Consider the following 27,975-nt stretch of genomic DNA (forward strand, 5'->3'; position numbering starts at 1 on the left):
ATCTGATTTTGGAATACAATAATTTTATCCATAAAAAAACAAAAAATAAAACTGAACATAGGGAAAGGCCCCTCCTACCCTGGGAACCCCATCAAGACTTACTACTAATTTCTTGTGTTAGAAAAAAAAAATATATATATGTATCACAACTCAATTTCAAAACAATTTTTTCTTTTTCTTAAACACATCAATTTTAGTAAATTGTTCTTAATTTCTAAACAGATGTTTAAAATACTCTTTCAAGCAGTATTGTAATTTTCTATGCTTTTCCTGTTTCCTATGCTAGGCTGTCATTTTTTTAATGAGTTCACATATTGTACACATTGACAGTATTTGTTTTGTAGCAATCTTTTTAGTATTTTCAGTTGTGTATTAGTTTCCTGTGAGTGCTATAGCAAATTGCTATAAACTGGGTGACTTAAAGCCATATAAACCTGGTGGGGGGTGTAACATTCAAGGAAAAAAAAATACAGCAACAACAGGTCCACTTCAATAGTACTTCAAATCACATGATATTTTGAAATGTGTGTCCCTTCTATGTAGAATAATAGTTTTTTTTTTAGTATCAAACCTCAAAGCAGCCTGTGAGTGTATCAGCATGGCCTAGGAATATGTAAATGATTTTCTGCTTTCGAGCATAAAGTATATATAGACACACAGAGAGACAAGATTTTTCCTTTTGCAAACAGCATTGCTTTATGGCAGATTGCCAGAGCTCAGAGAGGCATGCTATCACGCTGTCAGGAGGCATCGTACCAATGAGGAAAGATAGCAGTTTCAGGTATTGTATAGAGTAATTGTGGTGTAGGTACCCCAATTGATAAAAGAGCAGAAATTTTGGCATTACATCAATAAGAAGTATAATTAAGGTAATAGGTAGCATGCCATCTAATCAACTTACTACAGTAATACCAATGTGTGTTAACTTTAACACTCTCTGAATACTAATTACTATCACTTTCAGATTTTAACAATACACAGTATATTTAACAGAATTTAACATATCTGGATAATTACTATTGTGCTAATAAATAAAAATAGTATTCAAAAAAGCATACTGTAGCTTTTTTAAAGTATTTTCCAGTTATGAATTACCATATGACTAGAGAATATAGATTGTCTCATTTTTAAAGATGCTTTAATGTAAACATTGTATCTCCTATCTTGAGTTTGAATAAGACTACCTTTATTATATAGAAATGCAAGTTAAAAAACAACAAGGTTTTATATTTGAAAGACATCTAAAAATCTCCATTGAGTCATTTCTATTTGTGTAATGGAATTGATGAATGATGAATTTCCTATGAAATATTATTATTGAAATTTCAGGTATACTTGGCTAATTCTCACCTTTAATATATTCTACTGCTTTCAGAGACTTAGAAAGGACTTAGATAATCAGTACCCATAATTCAAGTCACTCTCCCTATACGTACCCCTTCTCATGTTTTTATCTCTTCATCTTTCTGGTGTTTTCAACCATCTTGATACTTGATTTTTTTCTGTTTTCTCTGATTGTTATTTTTTCTTATCCCCATAGGCCAGCACTCATTCCTCTTGGTTCAGTCATGCCTGCTTCCTTACTCAATTGTTTGCACTCAAGTGTTGAGGTCTAAGTGTGTCAATGATGCTTTTACTGAATTTGACAGAATCAAAGGTCAATGGGATATACATATGGAAGAAATCCCTACAATTTATAATACTATACAATGTACTTCTAGCTTTTAAATAAGACCCAAACCATTTCTGTTTGGCAACAATACTGACTACTGTTTAAAAAAAATGATGTTATTTACTAGACATCTATTAAAAACTGGAATTTTTTACACAAGCATTCCTTCTCACTTGAAATGACATAAATACAAAGACATGTAATTAAAATATACTTAATACATAACAGTGGGTACGTCAGGTATTGCAAAAACAGCAATAAAAATAAGGCTAGAAAGTAAGTGGCTTAGAAGATCTGAAAAATGACTTCAAAAATCTAAAAAGAGCCTATTGCTAACTATATAGGGAAGACTGATGATGCATCAGGTTCATATCACATAAAGTGATACTTTTGAAACAAAGGGGTGAAAAGAGTAAAACTTATAGAAATGAGAACATCAGCAAAATGATGGAGTACAAAGCTCCAGACTATTTTTACCTATGGAAATATTAAATAAACAAGGAGAGACTGGTGGCAAAATCTTTATAGGACCCTTGATAATCAGTGAAATGATCTACAGAAAACAAATTAATATCCAGAAAAGAAAAAGGAACATTCAAAGTGGTAGGACATTATGTGACATTTTTACTTGTAATTTTCCTACCCTCTACCCCTTGGCTCAATGTGGTTTGGCAAAAGCAGTGGCCTCATCCCAGTTCCATTCTGTCAGCCAGAAAGAGCAGAGCAAATCAAACAAGCGACATTATAACTTGTTGTTTGCCTGATTGGTCTCTATGTCAGCCAACTCAGAGATGAGATAGCCGAGGCAGCAAAGTTCAAATTTCAGGAGAGCAGGAACTGTGGGAAGCAGTGGTCATGACTTGTGAAAACCACAAGGACTCGGATACCCATGGCAACAGACTACTGATTGAGGAACACACTAGAACAGGTGAGGCACCAAAACAAGCTAGGATAAGACTCTGAGGGAATCCAAGACACTTAAAATTAGTCATGCGTACAGGGCAATTGAGGGAAAAAATCATAGGCAAAAGAGCAGGGGAAAAGAAAAATATGTCTTCAAATTGCCTGAGAAGACCTTAAGCTTTCACAACAGGCTGAATAGTGAAGAGGTTCTCTGATGGGAATAAATCTGAAACCTAAGAAGCTGCTTTCTCAAAATTTTCAAGATCTGCTTTTGGCAAAATCTGCTGCAATGTCCACAAAATATGGCAATGTGTACAAATAAATAGGAAAATATGGCCTATTAAAAGGAACAAAATAAATCACTGAAAATATCCTGAAGAAACATAGGCATAGGATTCATTAAGGAAAAAAATTAAAATAATTGTGAATATGCTCAAAGTGGTAAAGGGAAACAAAAGACTGTGGGATATGAGCAAATTATGAAGGAAATAAAAATATCAATACAGATAGATAATATAAAAACAGAATTTCTGGGGTTAAGAAATGGAATAATTGAGCTGAGACATTCATTGCAAGTGTGCAACATGAGTTTAAAATGGACAGAACATAGAATCAGCAAACGAGAAGATGGATCATTTTACATTCACAATCATGAGGAATAAAAGAAGAAAAAATAAAGAAAAGTGAGCATTAGGATCTTATGGGACACCATCAAGTGGATTAATATATATTAAGGAAGTCACAGAAGAAGAAGAAAGAAAAGGAACTAGATTATTTAAAGAAAAAATGGCCCAAAATTTCCAAATTTGATAAAACATATAAAGTTCAAGAGTTTCAATAAACTGTGAAGAGAAGAAGACCAAATAAATTCACACTGAGATATGTTATAATCAAAATTTTGAAAGAGAAAAAAAAAAATCTTGAAGTCATCTAGAGAAAAGTGACTCATCACATCCAAGGCATTCTTAAGCAGATTTCTTAGAAACTTAGCAAGCCAAAAGAAAGTGGTATGGTATTCTGGTATAGCTCATTTTATTGCACTTCACTTTATTATGCTTCACAGATACTGCATTTTTTTTTTTCTTTTTACAAACTGAAGTTTGGGGCAAACATACAAGCAATTCTATTGGCTCTATTTTTCCAACAGCAGTTTTTCACTTAATTTCTTTGTCTCATATTGGCAATTTTCACAATATATCCAACTTTAATATTATTCTTATATTTGTTGACTTATGATCAATGCTTTTTGATGTCACTACTATAATTGTTTAGGAGCACCATGAACCGTAGAAGAGAGCAAATTTATAAAAGTGTGTGTTCTGACTGCTCCACTGACGCTATTCCCCCATGGTCTCTCTCCTTGGTCTATCTATTGTCTGAGATGCAACAATATCAAAATTAGGCCAAATAATCATGCTTCACTAATTTCTAAGTGCTCAAGTGAAAGGGAGAGGGGCATGTCTTTCACTTTAAATAAAAAGCTAGAAATATTTAAGCTTAGTGAGAAAGCCATGCCTAAAACTAAGACAGGCCAAAAGCTAGGCCTCTTGTACAGTCAGCTAAGCTGTGAAAGCAAAGGAAATGCTCTTGAAGGAAATTAAAAATGCTACTCTGGGGAACACACAAATAAAAATCTGAAAGAGCCATACTGCTGACGTGGAGAAAGTTTTAGCAGTCTAGATAGATGATCAAACCAGCCACAATATTCCCTTAAGCCAAAGCTCAAGAACATTACTTAGAAAACATTTTGAATTGTGTCCTACGTTTAAACTAAATTGCTATGCCAAAGTCCTAATGTTCAGTACCTCAGAACGTCACCCTATTTGAAGACAAGGTCTCAAAAGAGGTCATTAAACCAAAATGAGTTCATATGGATGGACACTAATATAATATGACTGATATCCTTATAAGAAAATGAATTTTGGACACAGGCATGCACAGGGAGAAGACCATGAGAAGACACAAGGAGAAAATAGCAACCTATGAGCAAAAAGGAGGCTTCAGAGGAAACCAACTCTGTTGGCACTTCGATCTCAGATTTTAAGTCTCAAAGATTGTGAGAAAATATATTTCTGTTGTTTAAATGACCTAGTCTGTGGTACTTTGTTATGGAAACCCTAGCAAATTAATACACTATGTCAAAAACAACAACAAAAGATAATTATTAAAATATTGTGCAGGAAGTGAAAGAGATAAGTGCTAGTCACTCAGTAGTGTTAGACTTTTTATGACCCCATGGTCTGTCTGTTAGCGGTCTTTATTTATGGGATTCTCTGGGCAAGAACACTGGAGTGGGTTGCCATGTCTTTCTCCAGGGGATCTTCCTGACCCAGGGATCAAACCCAGGTCTCCTGCATTGCAGGCAAATTCTTTACTGTTTGAGCTACCAAAGTTGAAGGAAAAGGATTTGATTAACTAATATAGATGATGAGGAAGAATGAAGAGTATGGTGATTGTGGGCTGGAGGTAAAATGTACTCTTTCTATAAGGAAGATAATAAACAATGAGATTTAAAAATTAGTATTAAAGGTAATTTATTAGAGAAATGGCAATAAGCAACAAAAGAATCAGTGGAAAAAGCTGAAAATAATTGCCTCTATGGAGAGGGAATGAAGGGTAGGGTAGGATATTTTGTGGAATTATTAAATGCTGTAATCACATTGATGTATAACTGATACATATAAAACAAAATATATAATCTATAGTAGTTGTTGAATTTTTTGCTACATGTTACAAATAAAACGTTAAAAATCACAGAGCAAGTTATTTCTTTTTTTCACTCAGGTTGATAAAAGCAGATTCAGAATGTGAAATCAAAATCTAGAAGTCTCAATTCAATATTCATTTTCAAATGAGACCATATAACCTGGGCTTTCCAGACCCTTGAAACTGGAAAGCTATTTCTAATCCTACCATATATGAAAGGGTTGACAAGATTATGCCACAATTATTAGGCAATACTGAGATGGCTTCTGCTTCTACTACATGGATTTTAAGAAAGAGCCATTAATTTTCAATTAAGAACCTCGAAGATTATCCAAGCCTTATGTTGGGCTTAACTGAAAGTTTCAATTCATTCTAGGGTAATTAATTTTAATCCAAACCCCAAAATAGTGAGAATGCATACCTTTAAATTTTAAGAGTAAATAACTGAACTTTTTGGAAAGCAAACTATTAATATTATCTTGCTAGACTGAAATGAGAATACTTGAGCTTGACATTACACTAATGCAGGGAGAGCTAAAGATTTTCATTTACTGCCCAAAATATGGTTTAGACCAAAGAGCAGCTTCACTTTACTCTTTGTGAATTATAATATAAAAATATTAAACATTGACTGAAATGATATTTGCATTTCTGTATATGGTTATGTGCATGAGAATGATGGGAAGAAATATACAAAAATACACCTAATAAAGAGAGCTGTGCTAAAGTACTCCTGAATCTATACATCTTGTCTCTATTTTTAGGCCTTCATGGATTAGTCTAAAAAGGCAATAAATATCAGTAGTTGTCAGCAATCCTCAGATCCCAGGGAAATTTGACCTAAGTCAAGTTTACATTTCAGATCCCAACCACATACAATTCTGTTAGCACAAATATAAAAGTAGCATAATGAGTTTGTAGTTGAACAATTCTGGAATATTTTCACCTTCCTTTTTAAATTCTGCTAGAATTTTTCCTTTGTCTCCCGTATCTATGACAGCCAAATATTCATTTAATCTGTTAACATCTTGAGTGTACTGAAATGGGATTGTTTCCTAGTCATCAAAATAATTTAACTCATAATAATGGAGAATTTACTGTGAGCCAGGCTCTATGCCAGGTTCTGAGAAAACAATGTTAATTAATATAAACTCTATGTGCAAATCAGAGTCATGATGGACCACTGTACATGTGCTGTGAATATAGAGTCATAGTACTGGGGTAGTGGGAAGGTTCCAGGCAGGAAGGAAACTACTGATAAGTGTAGAAGGCTGCAACATAACCTGGGAGGCTTAGGACTTCATCCTTCAACGCTTCTGTTTTCAGTCATGAAACTGTTTCACAATGGAGTCTCAGACGCACTTTGTGTGTGACAGGTGTTACAATTAATGTTCTCTCTCTCTTTTCATTTTGGCAATTTAAAGCTGACTCATTGTCTTTCTTCTTATATCATTTATATCCAATTGTCTTTTGAGTAAGAAAGAGCTGATATTTCAGTTGTTATATTGAAAATTGTAAATGGGATTACACAAGATGTACACCACATTATCTGCTGTATGCTAAATTTGCTGGCTTTCCCCACCACACCCTATTTATGATCTCCTTAGCAGTCAGTCAGTTCAGTCGCTCAGTTGTATCCGACTCTGCGACCCCATGAACCGCAGCACACCAGGCCTCCCTGTCCATCACCAGCTCCCGGAGTCTACCCAAACTGATGTCCATTGAGTCAGTGATGCCATCCAACCATCTCATCCTCTGTCGTCCCTTATCCTCCTGCCCTCAATCTTTCATAGCATCAGGGTCTTTTCAAAAGAGTCAGCTCTTCTCATCAGGTGGTCAAAGTATTGGAGTTTCAGCTTCAACATTAGTCCTTCCAATGAACACTCAGGACTGGATCTTCAGAATGGACTGGTTGGATCTCCTTGCAGTCCAAGGGACTCACAAGTCTTCTCCAACACCACAGTTCAAAAGCATCAATTCTTCAGTGCTCAGCTTTCTTTATAGTCCAACTCTCACATGACTACTGGAAAAACCATAGCCTTGACTAGACAGACCTTTGTTGACAAAGTAATGTCTCTGCTTCTTGATATTCTGTCTAGGTTGGTCATAACTTTCCTTCCAAGGAGTAAGCATCTTTTAATTTTATGACTGCAATCACCATCTGCAGTGATTTTGGAGCCCAGAAAAATAAAGTTAGCCACTGTTTCCACTCTTCCCCCATCTATTTGAAATGAAGTGATGGGACCAGATGCTATGATCTTAGTTTTCTGAATGTTGAGCTTTAAGCCAACTTTTTCACTGTCTTTTAGCAATAAGTGCCTTCATTTCAGAGACCTGCCTCTTCCTCACTGCCATAGTTCTAGGAGTTTCTCATCACACTACTCACACTACTCCATCGTGCTAGTCACAAGGGCAAATATACTATTTCTAGTCAGTTATGGCAAGCCATTCCTCTGGGCATGGTGATTAGGACAGGAATGACTGTAACCAAAATTAGAACAAATCTATTGTGTTCTGAAGCCAAGGATGCTTCACCATGGGAAGAGCATGAGGACATGGCTCTGAGAGATTGCCCTGGGATGGTTGCCTGAGGAGAATAAAAAGGGAAAAAGAGAGGGAGGGGGATAGAAAGATAGGGATGAAGAAAGACAGAGGCAGAGAGATAAGAAGGAATGAGGACACAAAGGAGATAGTATCATTAGAAAGCCCCAAGCACATTCTATTGCATCTTTGAACAATCCAGTTATGGTTGCTACTATATTTTTATTTTTTACACTTCATGTATATGTCTGTGTTTTGGAGTGTGTAAGTATTTGTTTATGTGCTGAATAATATTTATATATTTGCATGTAGGGGGAAATTTTAGAATCAGTGATGTAGAACTAGTCAGAAAATATTCAAAGTATTTAAACAAGCAAGAGATTTGGATTTTTAGAAAAGTCATTTGGTAGTCATGAGAAATACAATCCAGCAAGTCTAAGGGCAAAAAAAATGTGAAAAAGAAAAAACAGTTGGGGAAGTCATTTCTATAGTCCATGTGACACTGATTTTATTATATTATTATTATTAGTTGTGGGAGTATTAACTATTATTAACAAATGTTTATAATATGTATACTATATGCTAAATTTCTTTACGTATTACTTCATTTAATGCTTATAACATCGCTGTAAATTATATTTTAATATTATTATTATTTTCATTTACCTGTTGATGTTTAGGAGATGAAGTAATGTGTTCAATTTTATGTGCATCAGTTCAGTTCAGTTCAGTTCAGTCGCTCAGTTGGGTCCGACTCTCCGTGACCCCATGAATCACAGCACGCCAGGCCTCCCTGTCCATCACCAACTCCCGGAGTTCACTCAAACTCATGTCCACAGAGTCGGTGATGCCATCCAGCCATCTTATTCTCCGTCGTCCCCTTCTCCTCCCGCCCCCAACCTTTCCCAGCATCAGAGTCTTTTCCAGTGAGTCAACTCGTCGCATGAGGTGGCCAAAGTATTGCAGTTTCAGCTTTAGCATCAGTCCTTCCAATGAACACCCAGGATTGATCAGTAAATTCATATTCACATACAAGTACACCTGGCATCCGAGACGGAAGCCATCATTCTTCATATTTCCCAGATTCTGAAGACTTGAACAATACAACTGGAATTATGTAGAGAAGAGTCACGAATAACGGTTGATCCTTGACCAGTGTGAGGGGTAATTCACCTATCAATTATACTAGGCTCTCAAGATCCACAGTTCCTCTGTATCCACAGATTCAACCAACCATGGACCATGTAATACTGTAGTACCTGCTACTGAAAAATATTCATGTATAAGTAGCCTGGACAGTTTAACCTGCTGTGTTCAACGGTCAACTGTATAGACCTGGTGGTACATATAGGACTGACATGTGACTAAAGGGTTGAGAAAACTTCAGTTTTGAATTAGCAAGTAAATATGATACCATCAAACAAGAGATATAGGGGCCTGAATCTCCCCAAACCCCCAACAACAAAAATAGAGAAAGGGAGAGAAGAGAAGAAATATAGCAGATTCAGTCAAGAAGAGGTTTACTTACTGTGGTTAAAAAAAAAAACCAAAAAACATGTTCTATGGATACATAAAAATATTTTCCTTGTCATCTTTAATCAGGTGTTAATTATAGGACAAGGAGAGTAAAGTATGGGTGTTACTAACTTTTCTTGTAACCTCGCATAAAGGATTCAGGCTTATTCTTGCTGTTCTTTCACACTCATTACTACCCATCAGGTAGGTATCTGACACTGCCAAAGGATTCTTTGGACTTTTGTTATGAAAATGTAGAGGAAAGTGGGAATGTAGGAGGTTTATAATTATTAGAAGTATGAAAATACATTTTTAGAAAGTTTTGGTATAAGGAATACCAAAGTTTTGAGGTATAAATGAAGAAAAGTTTGTAACATTGCATTGTAGTATTTATCTTCTTAATAATTATCAAATAGAGCAATTAAAGAATGTGAGAACTCACACATGGTTGCAGACCTTTGATCAAGGTCCTTTACAGTCCTGTGCTGTGCTTAGTCCCTCAGTCATGTCCAACTCTTTGCGAACATATGGACTATCCTCTGGCAGGCTCCTCTGTCCATAGGGTTTCTCTAAGCATGAATACTGGAGTGGGTTGCCATGCCCTCCTCCAGGGGATCTTCATAACCCAAGGATGGAACCCAGGTCTCCTGCACTGCAGGCAGATTCTTTACCATCTGAGCCACCAGGGAAGCTTTCCGTAACTAGATCATCTGACTCAAGATTTCAATAGAACTGAAAAGAAATACCCTTTTACACTCAACAGAAACTAAAATCATTTAAAGCAAGTTACAAATAAATGTAATTGCTATATGATGAAGACACAATCAAACTATTTTTGATTGTTGTATAGTTTCAAAAGAAGAACCGGACAAAAGGGTTTACATTCTCATGTCTAAGGATTGAGTCAACACTATAATACCTGGGGCAAACCTGGAGATGGAGTTAGGGTGCTAACTTATGAACAAGTCACATAGAAGTATAATTTCAAAAGAAGTTTCTTAAACTGTCTATATTTACAAATAAGACCCTTTAAGATAGAATTAAAAGGGTCTTATTTATAAATATAGACAGTTTAAGAAACTTCTTTTGAAATCTATATACTTCTATGTGACTTCCGTCTAGTCAAGGTTATGGTTTTTCCAGTGGTCATGTATGGATGTGAGAGTTGGACTGTGAAGAAAGTTGATCATCGAAGAATTGATGCTTTGAACTGTGGAGCTGGAGAAGACTCTTGAGAGTCCCTTGGACTGCAAGGAGATCCAACCAGTCCATTCTAAAGGAGATCAATCCTGGGTGTTCATTGGAAGGATTGATGCTAAAGCTGAAACTGCAATACTTTGGCCACCTCATGTGATGAGTTGACTCACTGGAAAAGACTCTGATGCTGGGAAGGATTGGGGGTGGGAGGAGAAGGAGACGACGGAGAATGAGATGGCTGGATGGCATCACCGACTCGATGGACATGAGTTTGAGTGAACTCCGGGAGTTGGTGAAAGACAGGGAGGCCTGGCGTGCTGTGTTTCATGGGGTCACAAAGAGTTGGACACAACTGAGCGACTGAACTGAACTGAATTTTATCTTGGGCCAAATGTTCATTCTTTCTTCGGCTTTTTCCTTCTGTCCATCTCCCTCCTACAAAGACTTCCCCAAACCTTATATTCTGGATCATAAGTGAATCTGTCATTTTGAGGGAACATAAGCCTAACTATAACAACTGAAACAACCTCAAAATTGTTTCTTTAAAATATCCTCAAAAGGGCTATCTTTTGAATTTTCAGAGTGAAGCTTTCCCAAGTAAAAGTCTATGCCTCTGAATTATTTCACTTATATATGAAGTTACCTCAGAGATAATAATAGATATTAATAATTTGTTGACTCAGTGTGTCTAAAATGTCTCACTGAAGTGACTCTAATGAGAACAGAGGAAGAGCCTGACTCTAAGATAAATTACCAAATTCACCCTTAGTGATCCAGGCAGCTAATGTTTTGAAGTTTTAGAATGGCTATTGAATCTCTACCAACAGCCATCAAAGGTCAGTCTCTTAGGACACTATGAGATATTGTTGAAAATGAAAAGATACTTCTAAATCTATACAAAAATATTGGATAGTCATCTAAAATATCTAGCTGCTATTTCAGCACTGGAGATATATTAACAAATACGCACTGAAAACTTAGAACCAGGAAACCATCAAAGTATAAGGAGAATCTGTAAGACAGTAATCCTTAAGCAGTGGTTCATATCAGCTTGTGACAATAAACATTAAAAAAAAATATCATCCGTCCTATCCTAAACCAGTTGAACCAGATGCTCTGAGTTGTGGCTTGGGTCCATACATTTTGGAAAAAGTTTCCCATGTGATTCTGAATTGCACCATTATTAAAAATTCTTTGGGTTCAGAGATCTGAGTCAGATATTTTCCCTGAGCAAGTAAGAGGTAGCATACCAGCAAAGACCCCCTGATGAGACAATCTCACACTCTCACTTGGGTACCATTATATTGTTTAAAAAATCTTTACCATGTGAAACATTTTGAAGTTGTTTAGCTATTTTTGCTGCTGGCTGTAGACAGAAAGAGCCAGGAAACTGGTAGGAAGAGTATTTTCTCACTCTGGACAACTTGCTAATGAGGTTTATCTCAATCCCTACACTCAGAGAGAGTACTTAGTGTTCAAAAGACTTGTGAATGGGATCCATGAAGCAATTCGCATGCAAAATACAGCTGTGCAGAAAAATGGCATTTTTCACACTTTCAAATGAATCTGCTTCTGAAAGTCATGTGAACTCAAACCAAACTTTCTACTATTTTGTCCCACGTGATGGCATGTGGAAATTTGCTTGAAGGTAGAGTATGTTCTACTCTATTCTTTTCACAACTTATATTCAGGATTTTACTTCTATCATTTCTTAGTAAGACATGTTAAGATTCACCTTCTCACGGTAATTAAAAATACCCAGCTATATATTATTAAATTGCTGCCAATATTATGATAATTAAGTTTCTCATTAATATTTCTAATCTACTTGAATTCCTTTTAATTTGTTGATTTTTTTACATTTTGTGGCTGATGGAAATTACCCCAAATACTTTCAGACTCAAAAAGTTGTTACATTTTTTGATAGGCTGGTCATATAAATTTTGTCATAGTCCATATTGTCATATTCAGAATATTCTATCAAATAAGAGAAACAGATACAATACAATGCAACATCTTTCAATATACCTTCGGTGTTTAAACTCATGAATTTTATAATATAGCATGAGTACTTGAATTATTCCTTTCAAAACATTAATATAATTATAACATTATAATAATATAATGATTAACATATACATAAGAGATATATTCAGATTCATACAATTATTGTATGTCTAATTTTTGTCTTGTTTATTATCTCCAAAACCAGATTCTGAATTCTTAGTCATCACTGTCAAGTTTTGAAATATACAATAAATTTGAATAGCAAAATTTTATACAAATTTTTAACAGATTCAAGCAATCATATGAATGTTTAAGATCAACATAATAATGAATAAAATTAGCTGTGGACTTGGAAAAAAAAAAACTTTACTTTTTCCTCAGTTTACTAATAGGAAGCTTTTAGATGATGATTGTTTTCGATGATTCCACATCGTTAAAATATTTTTCTTATGTTCCTTTCTTACTAATCAACTATGTTTGACTATCTTCACTGCATAACATGCTTTCAAATTCTGAACCAGGTCAATACTGTCTATAGATAAGATTAAATGTAGGAAAGGTAAGAATATCTCTTTGCCCCTACCTGGTCATACTCAGAATAATAAAGGGATGTTCAGTAACTAGGAAATAAGATGGAGATTCTAAATACCATGGAAACCTTTCTCTGTATTCCATTTTGTTTATTTATGGAGATGACTGCTTCCCTGATAGCTCAGTTAGCAAAGAATCCACCTGCAATGCAGGAGACCCTGGTTTGATTCCTGGGTTGGGAAGATCCCCTGGAGAAGGGATAGGCTACCCACTCCAGTATTCTTGGGATTCCCTTGTGGCTCAGCTGGCAAAGAATCCACCTGTAATGCAGGAGACCTGGTTTCGATCCCTGGGTTAGGAAGATCCCCTGGAGAAGGGACAGGCTACCCACTCCAGTATTCTGGCCTGGAGAATTCCATTGACTGTATAGTCCATGGGGTCACAAAGAGTTGGACACAACTGAGCAGCTTTCATTTTCACTTCCCATCATATTATATTAGGGTGGGATAGGATTGTTGGGACATGATTTAGATAATTATTGTAAATTTGAAAACTATCAAAATTTCATGGCAGTTTCTACGTGTGATACACCTTAACTTACAGGTTATGCAATGGCCCAGAGTAAAGATGAATAAGAGGATATCACAAGAGCCCAAGATTCCACTAAACAGATTATCTTCTTCTGTGATATTACTAATTTATGTTACCTATAGGCTTACAGGGGACGACCTAAAAGAAAGTGTTGGAGAAGGTAGAGAATGGACCCTTTCTAACTGATTGACAAGAAGTTAGTTCTGAATTTTATTGTGAATATGCTTTGGCTACTCTAATTCATCTTTGAGTTGCCCTCTTATCAGCTTTTTATCATTTGGGAAACTCATCTAAAGGGAATTTGTTGTTATTTGAAATGTATGCAGATTTCTGTATATATTTATCTGATCACTCAAAAACACTCTTCCCTCTTAAGTAACGAAATGCCCTAAGTATTGATGTATTAAACTCACTTCTCCAATAATCTGTGAGAAGAGAAAACATTCCCCAAACTTAAAAGCATTAAAATGAGTTGATCATGTATCATAAATACAAATGTTTTATCCAACAGTATATTGTAACAGAAGAGTTGCAGGGAAATTCTGAGAATGATCGAAGCTCTGGATATGCCACTGATAATGAGGACAAGAGAGCAAATTTCAGGGACTTCCCAACATTGCCTAAGGAAGTGCTGAAGAAACTGCCATTGACGATAAAGTGAAACAGAATGTCTCCTAAGATGGAGAAGAAATTAAAAAAAAAAAAAAACAGAAACAGTTGGCATTGAATAACTGAAAATGCATAAATGTTTTATGTCTAAGATAAAATGAGACCAAAGTGAAGAAAACAGAACTTTACTTTCTAAAAACACTTTCATATCTAATGATAAAGGAATTCTACTTTAGAACATGAAGCAAAAGTCAGAACATTGAATGATAAAAGTTAAATGCTTATTCAATTTAGCTATGTAAATAAACACTGATTTGGAAAAATGTCATTAAAGGGAATAGCTGCTTATGCATACACGTGATATTTATTTCTTATAATTCTATAGTGATATAGTAATTCCATTTTTGCTAGATCATTTTTTATGAAAGAAATTTAATAAAACATCTTATGTTCAGTATTTAAATTTATTTTTCAAAGTACCAAGTATAACAAATTTTATTTATTCACTGACTGTAGTGGTTTGAGTAGTATTGCACAAAAGATATGTTGAAGTCTTACCTCCGCTATATGTGATTGTGATCTTATTTGGAAATAAGATCTCTGTAGATATTAAACCTGTATGCAGGTCAAGAAGCAACAGTTTAACAGGACATGGAACAACAACCTGGCTCAAAATTGGGAAAGGAGTAAGTCAAGGCTGCATATTGTCACCCTGCTTATTTAACTTATATGTAGAGTACATCATGAGAAACGCTGGCTGGATGAAGCACAAGCTGGAATCAAGATTGCTGGGAGAAATATCAATAACGTCAGATATGCAGCTAACACTACCCTTCCTTATGTCAGAAAGCAAAGAGGAACTAAAGAACTTCTTCATGAAGGTGAAAGAAGAGAGTGAAAAATTGGCTGAAACTCAACATTCAAAAAACTAAGATTATGGAATCCGGTCCCACCACTTCATGGCAAATAGATGGGGAAACAATGGAAATGGTGACAGACTTATTTTCTTTAGTTCCAGTATCACTGCTGATGGTGACTACAGCCATGAAATTATAAGACACTTGCTCCTTGGAAGAAAAGCTATAAGCAACCTAGACAGCATATTAAAAATCAGAGACATTGCCAACAAAGGTCCATCTAGTCAAAGTTATGGCTTTTCCAGTAGTCATGTATGTATGTGACAGTTGGACCATAAAGAAGGTTGAACAGCAAATAATTGATGCTTTTGAGCTGTGGTGTTGAAGACTCTTGAGAGTCCCTTGGACTGCAAGGAGATCTAACCAGTCAATCCTAAAGGAAATCAATATTGAATATTCATTGGAAGGACTGATGCTGAAGCTGAAGCTCCAATACTTTGGTCACCTGATGCAAAGAGCTGACTCATTAGAAAAGATGAGGGAAAGATTGCTGGGAAAGATTGAAGGCAAGAGGAGAAGAAGAGGACAGAGGACGAGATGGTTTGATAGCATCACAGACTCAATGGATGAGTTTGAGCAAGCTCCGGGAGATGGTGCAAGTCAGGGAAGCCTAGCAAGGTGCAGTCCATGGGGTTGCAAAGAGTCAGACACGACTGAGCGACTGAGCAACAACAATTACAGTAAGGACCTGGTGATAAGACCATTCTGGGCTTCAGTTCAGTTCAGTTCAGTTGCTCAGTCGTGTCCGACTCTCTGTGACCCCATGAATCACAGCACACCAGGCCTCCCTGTCCATCGCCGACTCCCGGAGCTCACTCAAACTCATGTCCACAGAGTCGGTGATGCCATCTAGCCATCTCATTCTCTGTCGTCCCCTTCTCCTCCCGCCCCCAATCCCTCCCAGCATCAGAGTCTTTTCCAGTGAGTCAACTCGTCGCATGAGGCGGCCAAAGTATTGCAGTTTCAGGGCTTAGGGGTCCCTATATCCAGTGACTGCTTTTTTCATAAGGGAAAAAAGAGTGAGATTTGAGGCACAAAGAGAAAAAGGGGCCACTAAAATCCATGTGAAGACAGAGGCAGAGACTGGACTTATATTACACAGCCACAAGTCAAGGAATGGCAAATTTTGCCCCGAAGTTAGGAGATAAGCATGAAATAGATTCTCGTGAAGGAATCTCCTCTCGAACAGTAAAAATTAAATAAATAAATAAATTTCAGCTGTATAAAGCCACCAAGTTTATGGCAATTTATTATGGCGGTCCTAGGAAATTGATACTCTGACATTAAATAATTGCTAATGCCCTTGTATTCTTGTTATTAAATCCTAACGCTAATCACAGCTGAAGTTGTCTATCTCTAGCTTGTACGAAGAATGTTACAAGTCTTAGATGGTCTTTGGGGTGAGTTTCTTAGTGAGGGCAGACTAAGTCAGTCAGTTTTGGTTTTACCTCAACTCTGTCAGTAATTAAATGAAATCTCAGAAATTAAGTCATTTGATTAAAATTATTAAGCATGTAATACTAAAATTGTAAAAGTCTCAGTACACGTCTCCATGAAACAAGTTTCCCTCCCCACTAATGACACACGGACATATATATCTTACCAAGCACCTTAATATTAATTACTAGCTTAAGTATCTTACAGCATTTGCCTATATGCAAAGTTAAAAAATAGTTATTAGGATTAAGGTGAGTCTTTAAGACTTTTTATTCTTAGTGAATATATATATACACACAAACTGATTATGCTTCTCGTATCAGAAGTATGAAGTAGAATATAAAATTCTAAAAATTAGGATTTATAAAATATGTCAATTATAAAAGAAAATGTATGACAAATAATATTTTAGAAACAGAAAGAAGACCCCAAAATATTTTTAGTTAGATTAAACCAAAATAATATAAATGGAGAAAAATGTTATGTTCATGGACCATAAAGATATTAAATATTGAAAAGATGTCAATTGCATCAGTTTGATTTGTAGGTTCAAAGTAATCCCAATCAAAATTCCAACAGTATTCTGTGTGTGTCTGTGTGTGTGTGTGTGTGTGCAACAGAGAGAAAGAGAGAGAGATTTCAAGTAATTTTATCATTATATGGAAATACAAAATGCCAATAATAGCCAAGACAGTCTTCTGGGACAAAAAAAAAGAAGGAAATTTTGTTCTACCAGATATTAAGACTTATTGTAAAATTATTATAGGTAAGAGAGTTTAGTATTTGTTTAATTTTTGTATGGACCAATGTAATATTATTAGAAAATTCTGAACAAATCTGTATCTTTAAAGACACTATTTATGATAAAGATGGTACTGGTGATATAGAATAGCAAAGAAAAGACAGTTATTGTAATAAATGGTATCAGCTCAATTACTTTTCCATGTGGGAATAAAAAATAAAATTTGACTTTCATTTAACTCTATGCACAGAAGTCTGTAGAGGATTGTACCTAAATCTGAAAGGGGCAACATTATTTTTCCAAAAGACAGTGAAAGTTACTCAATTTTGTCTGACTCTGCAACCCCATGGACTGTAGTGTGCCAGGCTCCTCTGTCCTTGTAATTCTCCAGGCAAGAATATTGGCGTGTGTAGTCATTCCCTTCCCCAGGGAATCTTCCCAACCCAGGTATCAAACCCATCTCTTGCATTGCAAGCAGATTCTTTACCTTCTGAGCAATTAGGGAAGCCCAAAAGACTGTATTAGGAGACTATGCTTATGGTCTTGAAGAGTAGGGAAATAACTATTAAATGGTAAGCGAAAGATTGATAAACTACATTAAATGAAAAACTTAATCAGAAGATACCATCAAAAGAACAAAAGACAATGTAGAGAATGGAAGAATATATCCATAACATAAAATTCAAAATATGTAAGTACAAAAATGACACAATCTGAGTGACTTGAATGATATTTCACACACAGAAATAATAAACATATCCAAATGGGCTTTAACCTCAATAGGAATCAAAGAACTACAATGCAAAATTATAATAGGATGTCACCCTACACCCATCAGAATGACTGCTGTAAGACTCACAAGGCCTAGAGTTGGAGAAGATATGGTAAACCTGAAACTCATATACTGTTACGGGTATTGTACATTGATAGAGTCTCTTTTGAAAACTGTCAGGCATTATCTTCTAAAGTTAACCAAATACATCCCCTAAACCCCATATGGAGAAGGCAATGGCAAGCCACTCCAGTACTCTTGCCTAAAAAATCCCATGGATTGAGGAGCCTGGTAGGCTGCAGTCTGTGGGGTCGCTATGGGTCAGACACGACTGAGCGACTTTACTTTCACTTTTCACTTTCACACATTGGAGAAGGAAATGGCAACCCACTCCAGTGTTCTTGCCTGGAGAATCCCAGGGACGGGGGAGCCTGGTGGGCTTCCGTCTATGGGGTCACACAGAGTCGGACACGACTGAAGTGACTTAGCAACAGCAACAGCAACAAAACCCCATATAGTGCTATCTGAAATACATATGCCCCAAAGTCACATACAAGAGTATTTACAAGAGATATGTACAAGAATGTTCAGTTTTATTTGAAACAAACAAAAGTTGGAGAAAACTCAAATTTCCATCTGCACCAAAGGTGCTAAATAGTATGTTCATACAATATTCCTCTGTATTTCAATGTACACTTCAAGGAAAATACTGAAATATAGCTACATGCAATAACATGGATGAATCATTTAAATAATACTGAGCAAAAAAATCAGACACAAAAAAGCAACACATGCATGATTCTAGTTATATCAAGCTAAAAAGCATATACAGCTACAGAGTGTTAGAAGTCATGAGAAAGTATCTACCTTTAGAGAAGCAGAAGAGGTCCAAGTATGAAGAAGAGCTTCTAGACCTCTGTTAACACCCTACCTTTTGACCAACATGGTGGATACATGGTATTCACTGTGTACTAATTCAGGGAGCTATATGTTTATTGGCATTTTTCTGCATGTGCATTATAATTAAATACAAATGTAGAAGACTGAAAAATATGTAAGGTAAATACAAAGCAAAGAAAACCAGTATGATTTTCTTAACATCAAACAAAATATATTTTGAGGCCAATGGAATAACTAGAGAGAAGGAGGAGATACTTATCTTTGTATATGTTACACTTGAAATATTTATTATACCTTCAAATAGAAATGTTGAGGAGTCAGCAAAATTTATGGCAGAAACAAGTACAGGAACTAGATTCTGACTTGAGTTTCTATATCAGCATGTAGAAAGTATTCACAGCCATGGGACCAGAGGAGGTCAGCCAGGTGGAGACATCAGTGCAAAAGAAGTCGAATGACAGGGTTGTGGAGTATTGGTTGTTAAAGAAAGATGAAACACATGAGGTAAAATTATCCAAATTTCATGCTAATTAGCACTTAGAGTATGACTTTATCCCAAGTGTTATTAACATTTCCACTTAGGCAATTTTTAATACACTCTTCAGACTTGCATTGGAGGGCAATTTAATATTCCAGGTTCCAGTGTCTATCCCATGTGGAGGCTGGGATTTTTCCTCCCACTCCTCCCTGGTTCTACAGTCAGCTGAATGCCGGGAACTTACACTGTTCTCAGAATCTCTGTTCTTTCCCTACCCAAATGCAGTCATTATTGGACCTCAAGTTCCTCAGAAACCATATCCACACTCAGTACCTACCCCTTTTCACACATGCCTTGGAAAGGATGTTTGTCCTTTGTATCATGTTTCAAAGCCATGCATAAATACCAAGTTGGGATGAATACCAGCACTCCCAAACCTCATCCATGTCACATGTAGCAAGATAGCTGCAAGGTGTCTATATTCTGAGTGAGTTTACATTAAATCCTTGAGTCAGAAGGCAAAGGTGTGAAATGACTTCTTATCTGTTTCTAGTCATCTTTGATCTTCTGAGGGAAAGTCTAGGTAGATACTTCTTTTGCCAGATTCCCTGACATTATTTTTAATGTGATTCCTACTGGATTACTGATTAAAAAGATTTTATAAATACTTAAGACTTTGATCTTTATCCTTATTCTTGTCCATGCTAATTGACTGCTTCTGAAATTCTGTTTCATATTTTTTCCCACTTGAAATTGTCCTGGACTTCATTTCTAGCAAGTGTCGTCAAGTAGGGCTTAGCAAACAGAGGCCTTTTGTTTACACCACACCTGATTTCTCACTCAGAAGGCGGGGTAAGCACAAGATAAATGTAGTTTATAGATTAAATAAGGAGGAACAACTACCAAATTGAGAAGATGAACAGTACTGGCTCTTATGGATGAAAATGTACACATTGTCTCTTTGATACATTTTTGATCTCGCAAATGTACAACAGATAGAAAATGCTTTACTAATCATTGAGACAAAGGAAATTTGATCATGCCAGTAGGATACATGACTAGGTCCTTGTGATCTGTTGGCGATGCAAGACCTGGTTTAAGGCTAGGTCTTCCTATCAATTAGCTCCATGACCTTAGGCTGCAAGACAGCTTCCCCGAGTCACAAACAAACATCTCCAAAGAAAACTTCAAAAGAATCTGGGGTTGTGAATATTGGATATCATGAAATATAAAAATGATTTAAGAAGCCATAAATAGTGTTAAAATATTGTTAATTATGATTAACTTGATTATACGTACCACTTCTGGACAACACGTAGACATCATCTTAAATAAGTGAATATCTTTTTTTTTTTTCTCTCCCACATCTTTCAACAACTTTCCTTCTAATAATCCTTCAGTGTTCCTCCAGAGGATTATCCTCTTTCCCCAAGTTCTCCTCCTGAAGTTGACTTTACATAAGCTTAATCACTTGGCTGTAGAGAATGTCTCCAGAATAAGCTTGTGACTACATCACTGCCAGAGGGATATAATTTACCTGAGACTTTCCTCTTTTCCTACCACATGAGAACTTGAAAGACTGTTAACATAGAAACAAGTGGGAACTCACTCAAAGTCAGACAGGAAAATGGAACTTACTCAGAAGCAGTAGCAATGATGGATGGATTCTGGGATATAGCATGAATTCTGAGTCAAGTTGCTCCTGAATCTTCCACTTACATCAGAAGGATTCCTAATGGTTAGAGATGGATAGAGGTTATATCAATATTCTGTTCCAGCAGGAGGAACCTGTAGCTCAGAAACGTCAAATAATGTGTCTAAATGCCATCTGTGTATGTGTGATATATATGCATATACATACACACACATATACATATATTTAAGTGTGTGAAGATCTGGTTACTGAAACAGAGCTGGAATTTGAATTCTAGAGCCTATTTTGAGCTCTCTACCTACAAATTGTTAATTTGGCTGTTGTTTAGTTGCTAAGTTGTGTCTGATTCTTTGCAACCCCATATGTTGGCCATAAATATCTGTGTGTGAGTATCTGCGTGGGTTAATTGTGTATTCAATACTGAAAATCAGTTTTGTTGTGATGACAGAATTTAAATACTCTTTATCACTTTGGGAATGTTCTCCAAGGAGAAGAATGCTAGAAATAAATTGAAATTTTTTTTTCTTTTTAATAAGTCAGATTTCTTTAAGCACATATGGTGTTTATTTACATGATATTTACCAGAAACTTAATACAAGACTTTTAAAGGATGTGAGTTCTGAGATATAATGCTATGTGCTAAAAATACATCTGCAGTTTCATATTTATATGTAAATATATACATACCTTCAAATAGTCATTAATGGCACACTAAGAATATATACTGAACTGTATCATAGTTAAATTTAAGATATAAGAAATTTGTTGCTTGTTAAACATTATGAGCTTCATTTTTTGAGAGTTCTAGACAGTTCTTTCTTTCTAAATGGTTGAGACCAGATCTGACCAATGTTGCACATTTAAATCCTCTAAAATGTTGAATGCAGTTTAACTGTATTTCAGTAAAAAGTGGCAAGTCTTGAGTCCAACAGCACTTGTATTGATTGTGATTTACAGATTACTAATGCAAGACCTTTCTCTGTGAATCTGTTCATTGACTTCATGTGAGACATAATTGCTTGGGAATTAACAACAATACTGTCTAACTTACCATAACTTTCAGAATGACACAATGATACTGTGAGGTAATAAAAAGCAGCAGGACAATGAAATCACCAGATGTTTTTGACTTATCTAAATGTACAGGTATCATACAGGGAAGGTCCTTTGTGGACCATGAAATACACAACCTTCTGTGTCCAAACTACACTTCCATATCAGGTAACACTCCCCAAATCTCTACAGAAGTAAACTCTGGCATTTAAAAGAGTGCTTTTTAAAGAGCAAGGCTGTGATTGTCAGAGCTATTGAAGGTTGTTCTTCTCAGGATCATAAGTCAATAATCTGAAGAGAGGTTTTTATTTTAGATGTTGGGTGTCAATTGTTTCTGTCAACACTGTATTTGCCTGGAAAATCTGTCAGGTATATATGATAATGTGACAGCTCTAAGCATTGTCTTATGTGTCAAAAAAAAATAAAAGGGTATGGGCCGAATAGCAGAATTGTATCCTCAGAAAATAGAGAAAAAGGAGAAAAACAGAGGAGAAAAATTTAATGCCTGTAGGATTAATTTTCTTTGCACAATAAAACACATTTGCTATTATTCAATTGTTCAAAGGAGCGTGAGAAGTACAAGAAAAGCTCTAAAACACACTATCCTCATGCTAGTGGGTAAACACTGGTTGCTACTGAAAACAGTACAGAGTAACAGATGTTTCCTCTAGTCTCTGACCTTGTAAAAATGAGTTTGTACAACAGAAGACCAGGATGCTACTTGCTGTGGATACCTAGACAAAAAATACGGAGAAACGAAGAGCATCTGAAATGCTATCACCTACAATTTTAGGTAGAGCTGTAGAGGCTTCAGGTGACAAGGAAGCCTGGCGCGCTGCAGTTCATGGGGTCACAAAGAGTAGGACATGACTTAGTGACTGAACAGAAATAGAGTACCTAAGCAATATTTGCTCTAGTAACGGAGACATTAATTATTTCACTTTGAAGAAGTATGGAAAAGTCAGTTGTGGGATTGGTCCAACAATATCCTGCTTTGTTCTCATGGAATTTTTATCATGGGCTTGTGTCAGAATCACATTAGAGATACCACAACTCCAGAATCATATCATCACACCAGTGATCTCAACGCAGAGGAAGTAGCAGGAATAGGAATTTTTTTCATCAAAGGAAAACCTTTTAATGAAATCCAAAAAGATTGCCATTCACATTCTATTGGTCATAACTATGTCACTGGGCAACTTGAATCAGGTAAGAGGCTGGAAAGTGAATATCAACCAAAGGATGGTCACACTTGACTTGCCTCAATATCATTCAGTCCATTCTGCTGGACGTATTTCTGCACTAAAAAAGAGTAGGGATCTGTGAGCAAAAATGGAGGGGAAAATGGCAATTGGAGAGGCAATAACAGTCTGTGACAGCTACCAAGGAGCTACTAAACTACTACTTTCTCACATCTCAATTCACGGAATTGGTATAAACTCTCGACTTTGGACACTTGAAAGGAAAAATGAGAATAAGAATGTGTGCATCATCTCTTTTTCTTAACTGACTCACATCACATTTTTTCCTGATAAATTTGCATATATGATACCACAGTGGGTTGAATGGTGATTTCCAAAATAATACGCCCATATTCTAACATCCAGAAACTGAGTTTGCTTAGAAAAAAGAATCTTTGTAGATGTAAAGATTTTGAAACAAGATCATCTGATTATCTAGGTGAGCCCTAAAGCTAAGAACATTTATTCTATGAAAGAGACAAAGAGGGGATGGGACAGAAGGGGAGGAGGCAATATGACTCAGAGGCAGAGATTAGAGTGATACAGTCACAAGTCAACAAGCATTTGGAGACACCAGAAGCTGGAAAAATCAGGAAAAGTAATCTTCCTTAGAGCCTTCAGACAAAGCACAATCCTGCTGACACTTTTCTTTTAGACTTCGGGACTCCATAACTGTGAGAGGATAAATTTCTGTTGTTTTCACTCAGTCCTTTCCTCCTTCCTTTCTTCATTGCTTCTCCCTCCCTTCCTCTTTCTCCTTCCCTCTCTCTTTCCTGCTCTCCCTCTCTCTTCTCTCCTATTTCTTTCTTTTTTTGTACTGGTACTAGAGTCTGTACTAAACAATCTATAGTATCTGTCTAGAAGAACTGTCAGCAAATATGTGGTCCCCATGGACTATACAGTCCAGGGAATTCTCCATGATAGAATATTGAAGTGGGTAGCCTTTCTCTTCTCCAGGGATCTTACCAATCCAGGAATCGAACTGGGGTCTCATGCATTACAAGCGGATTCCTTACCAACTGAGCTATCAAGGAAGCCCCAGTGACTTTATATATGGGTTAATTTTGCTGTCTTGTTACAGTCTTTCAGTTCAGTTCAGTTCAGTCACTCAGTCGTGTCCGACTCTTTGCGACCCCATGAATCACAGCACGCCAGGCCTCCCTGTCCAACACCAACTCCCGGAGTTCACTCAAACTCATGTCCATCGAGTTGGTGATGCCATCCAGCCATCTCATTCTCCGCCATCCCCTTCTCCTCCCGCCCCCAATCTCTCCCATCATCAGAGTCTTTTCCAGTGAGTCAACTCGTCCATGTTCTAGCTGTTGTAAATAGTGCTGCAATGAACACTGAGGAACATGTATCTTTTGCAATTTTGGTTTCCTCAGGATATAAGTCTAGTAATGGGAATGTTGGGTCATATGGTGGTTTTATTCCTTGTTCTGTAAGGAATCTCCATTCTGTCTTTCACAGTAGCTGTATCAATTTACATTTCCACCAACAGTGCAAGAGAGTTCCCTTTTCTCCCCAACTTCTCCAGCACATATCATTTGTTGACTTTTGATGATGGCCCATTCTGACCAGTGTGATTTGCATCTCTCTAATAAGAGATGCTGAGCATCTTTTCATGTGTTTGTTATCCATCTGTATGTCTTAAAAGTAGACAGCTTTTTTTTTTTAATTGATCTTAGCAGAGGTTTGTATAACTTTTATTCAGTTCAGTTCAGTTGCTCAGTCTTGTCTGACTCCTTGCGACCATATGAACCACAGCATGCCAGGCCCCACTGTCCATCACCAACTCCCGGAGTCTACTCAAACTCATGTCCATTGAATTGGTGATACCATCCAACCGTCTCCTCTTCTGTCATCCCCTTCTCCTCCTGCCCTCAATCTTTCCCAGCATCAGGGTCTTTTCAAATGAGTCAGTTCTTCACATCAGGTGGCCAAAGTATTGGAGTTTCAGCTTCAACATCAGTTCTTCCCATGAACACATAGGACTGATCTCCCTTAGAATGGACTGGCTGGATCTCCTTGCAGTCCAATGGACTCAAAGGTCTTCTTCAATACCACACTTCAAAAGCATCAACTCCTCAGCACTCAGCTTTCTTTATAGTCCAACTCTTACATCTATACATGACCACTGGAAAAACCATAGCCTTGACTAGATGGACCTTTGTTGACAAAGTAATATTTCTGCTTTTTAATATGCTGTTTAGGTTGGTCATAACTTTCCTTCCAAGGAGTAAGCGTCTTTTAATTTCATGGCTGCAATCACCATCTGCAGTGATTTTGAAGTGAAGTGAAGTTGCTCAGTCATGTCTGACTCTTTGTGACCCTGTGGATTGTAGCTCACCAGGCTCCTCTGTCCATGTGATTCTCCAGGCAAGAATACTAGAGTGGGTTGCCATTTCCTTCTCCTGGGGATCTTCCCAACCCAGGGATCGAACCCAGGTCTCCTGCATTGCAGGCAGATGTTTTAACCTCTCAGCCATCAGGGAAGCCCGCAGTGGTTTTGGATCCCCCAAAAATAAAGTCAGACACTGTTTCCCCATCTAGTTGCCATGATGTGATGGGACCTCATGCCATGATCTTAGTTTTCTGAATATTGAGCTTTAAGTCAACTTTTTCACTCTCCTCTTTCACTTTCATCAAGAGGCTCTTTAGTTATTCTTCACTTTCTGCCATAAGGGTGGTATCATCTGCATATCTGAGGTTTTTAGCCTTTTGAAAAAATAATATTTGGCTTCTTGTTCCTATGTACTGTGTTTTTATTTTTCTTTCAATTGTTTTATTCTTATTCTTATAATTTATTGTCAACTACTTTATTTAGATGTATATGTTTTCTTTTAATAACTTTTTATTTTGCTGATTAACTTTTATCCTTTATTCTTTAATTTTATATTTTGGATTCTATAAATGTCCTTCAAATTACTGTGTGTTCTGTAATGATATTTTGGTTTGCATAATTTTTATATCATTAAGGTCTACAAGATTGTAACATAGCATTATGATTTCTTATCTGAACTATTAATTCATTATTTGGAAGATTTTTGTTTTTGTCTGTAATATATGTGTCAAAATACACATGTAGGCTGTGAGACTTGTCAGGTTTGCCCTCAAATTATGTCATTTTTTGCTTATTATATTTGAGACTATTCTATAGAATCATATACATTTACAATCCCCATATCTTCATTGGGAATCAAACTTCTATTATATGAGTTCTTATTATATATATCGGAGAAGGCAATGGCAACCCACTCCAGTACTCTTGCCTGGAGAATCCCATGGACGGAGGAACCTGGTAGGCTGCAGTCCATGGGGTCACTGAGTCCAACATGACTGAGCTACTTCACTTTCACTTTTCACTTTCATGCATTGGAGAAGGAAATGGCAACCCACTCCTGTGTTCTTGCCTGGAGAATCCCAGGGACTTCGGAGCCTGGTAGGCTGCCGTCTATGAAGTCTCATAGAGTTGGACACGACTGACTCGACTTGCAGCAGGCTGTGAGACTTGTCAGTTTTGCCCTCAAATTATGTCATTATTTGCTTATTATAAGCAATCATATACATTTACAATCACTATACCTTCATTGGGAATCAAACTTCTACTATATGAGTTCTTATTATATACGTGGTGAGTTCTTCTCCGTTCCGTTCCGTTCAGTCGCGTCCGACTCTTTGCGACCCCGTGGACTGTAGCCTACCAGGCTTCTCCGTCCATGGGATTCTCCAGGCAAGAATACTGGAGTGGGTTACCATTTCCTTCTCCAGGGGATCTTCCCGACCCAGGGATCGAACCCGGGTCTCCCGCATTGGGGGCAGACGCTTTAACCTCTGAGCCACCAGGGAAGCCCTGAGTTCTTCTCAAGTTCTGGGAATATTTCCTAGTTTTATATTCTAGTTGTACCATTTAATATCTGTAAGACTTTGGTAAGCCTATTTAAACATTTTGTTAATAACAACTGGTTAAAAAAAATAATAATAGGAAATAGGAATGGACATGTAAAGTGCCAAGATTAAGCCTGAGAGAAAGTAAACATTACATAAACATTTGCCTTTATGATGATAATAATAATGATTGACATGGCTTATAATAAATAATATCACTTTAACCTTTCAGTATGTGTTTTATATGTAGTACCTAGCTGATTTTTGTTTTGCTGTTCACTGTCAACCAATTTTCCAGCTAATATATGTAAGCCATCACATTGATTTGAATATTGATCTATTCTGGCTTATTTTTACCATCTTTGTATGTTCTCATTTTTTGTTTAATATGTTTACTAACCCTCTTCCTCCCCCACTTCCTGCTTTTGAGGATTAATTACTTGTTTGCTTCTTATTCAATTTATTTTGCTAACTTTGCTATTTAATCTCTATTATTTGCTATTCAATTTATATTATTCTATTCCTATTATTATTATAATTTTCTATTCTAGTTCTATTATTTAAATAAATTTCTGAAATACCATAATGTAAAAATAAAAATAAATTACCATCTTAACTCTT

This window comes from Moschus berezovskii, chromosome 8 (genome assembly GCF_049115385.1).
Source record: "Moschus berezovskii isolate FMDL1 chromosome 8, NW_MosBer_1.0, whole genome shotgun sequence".
Classification (NCBI taxonomy): domain Eukaryota; kingdom Metazoa; phylum Chordata; class Mammalia; order Artiodactyla; family Moschidae; genus Moschus; species Moschus berezovskii.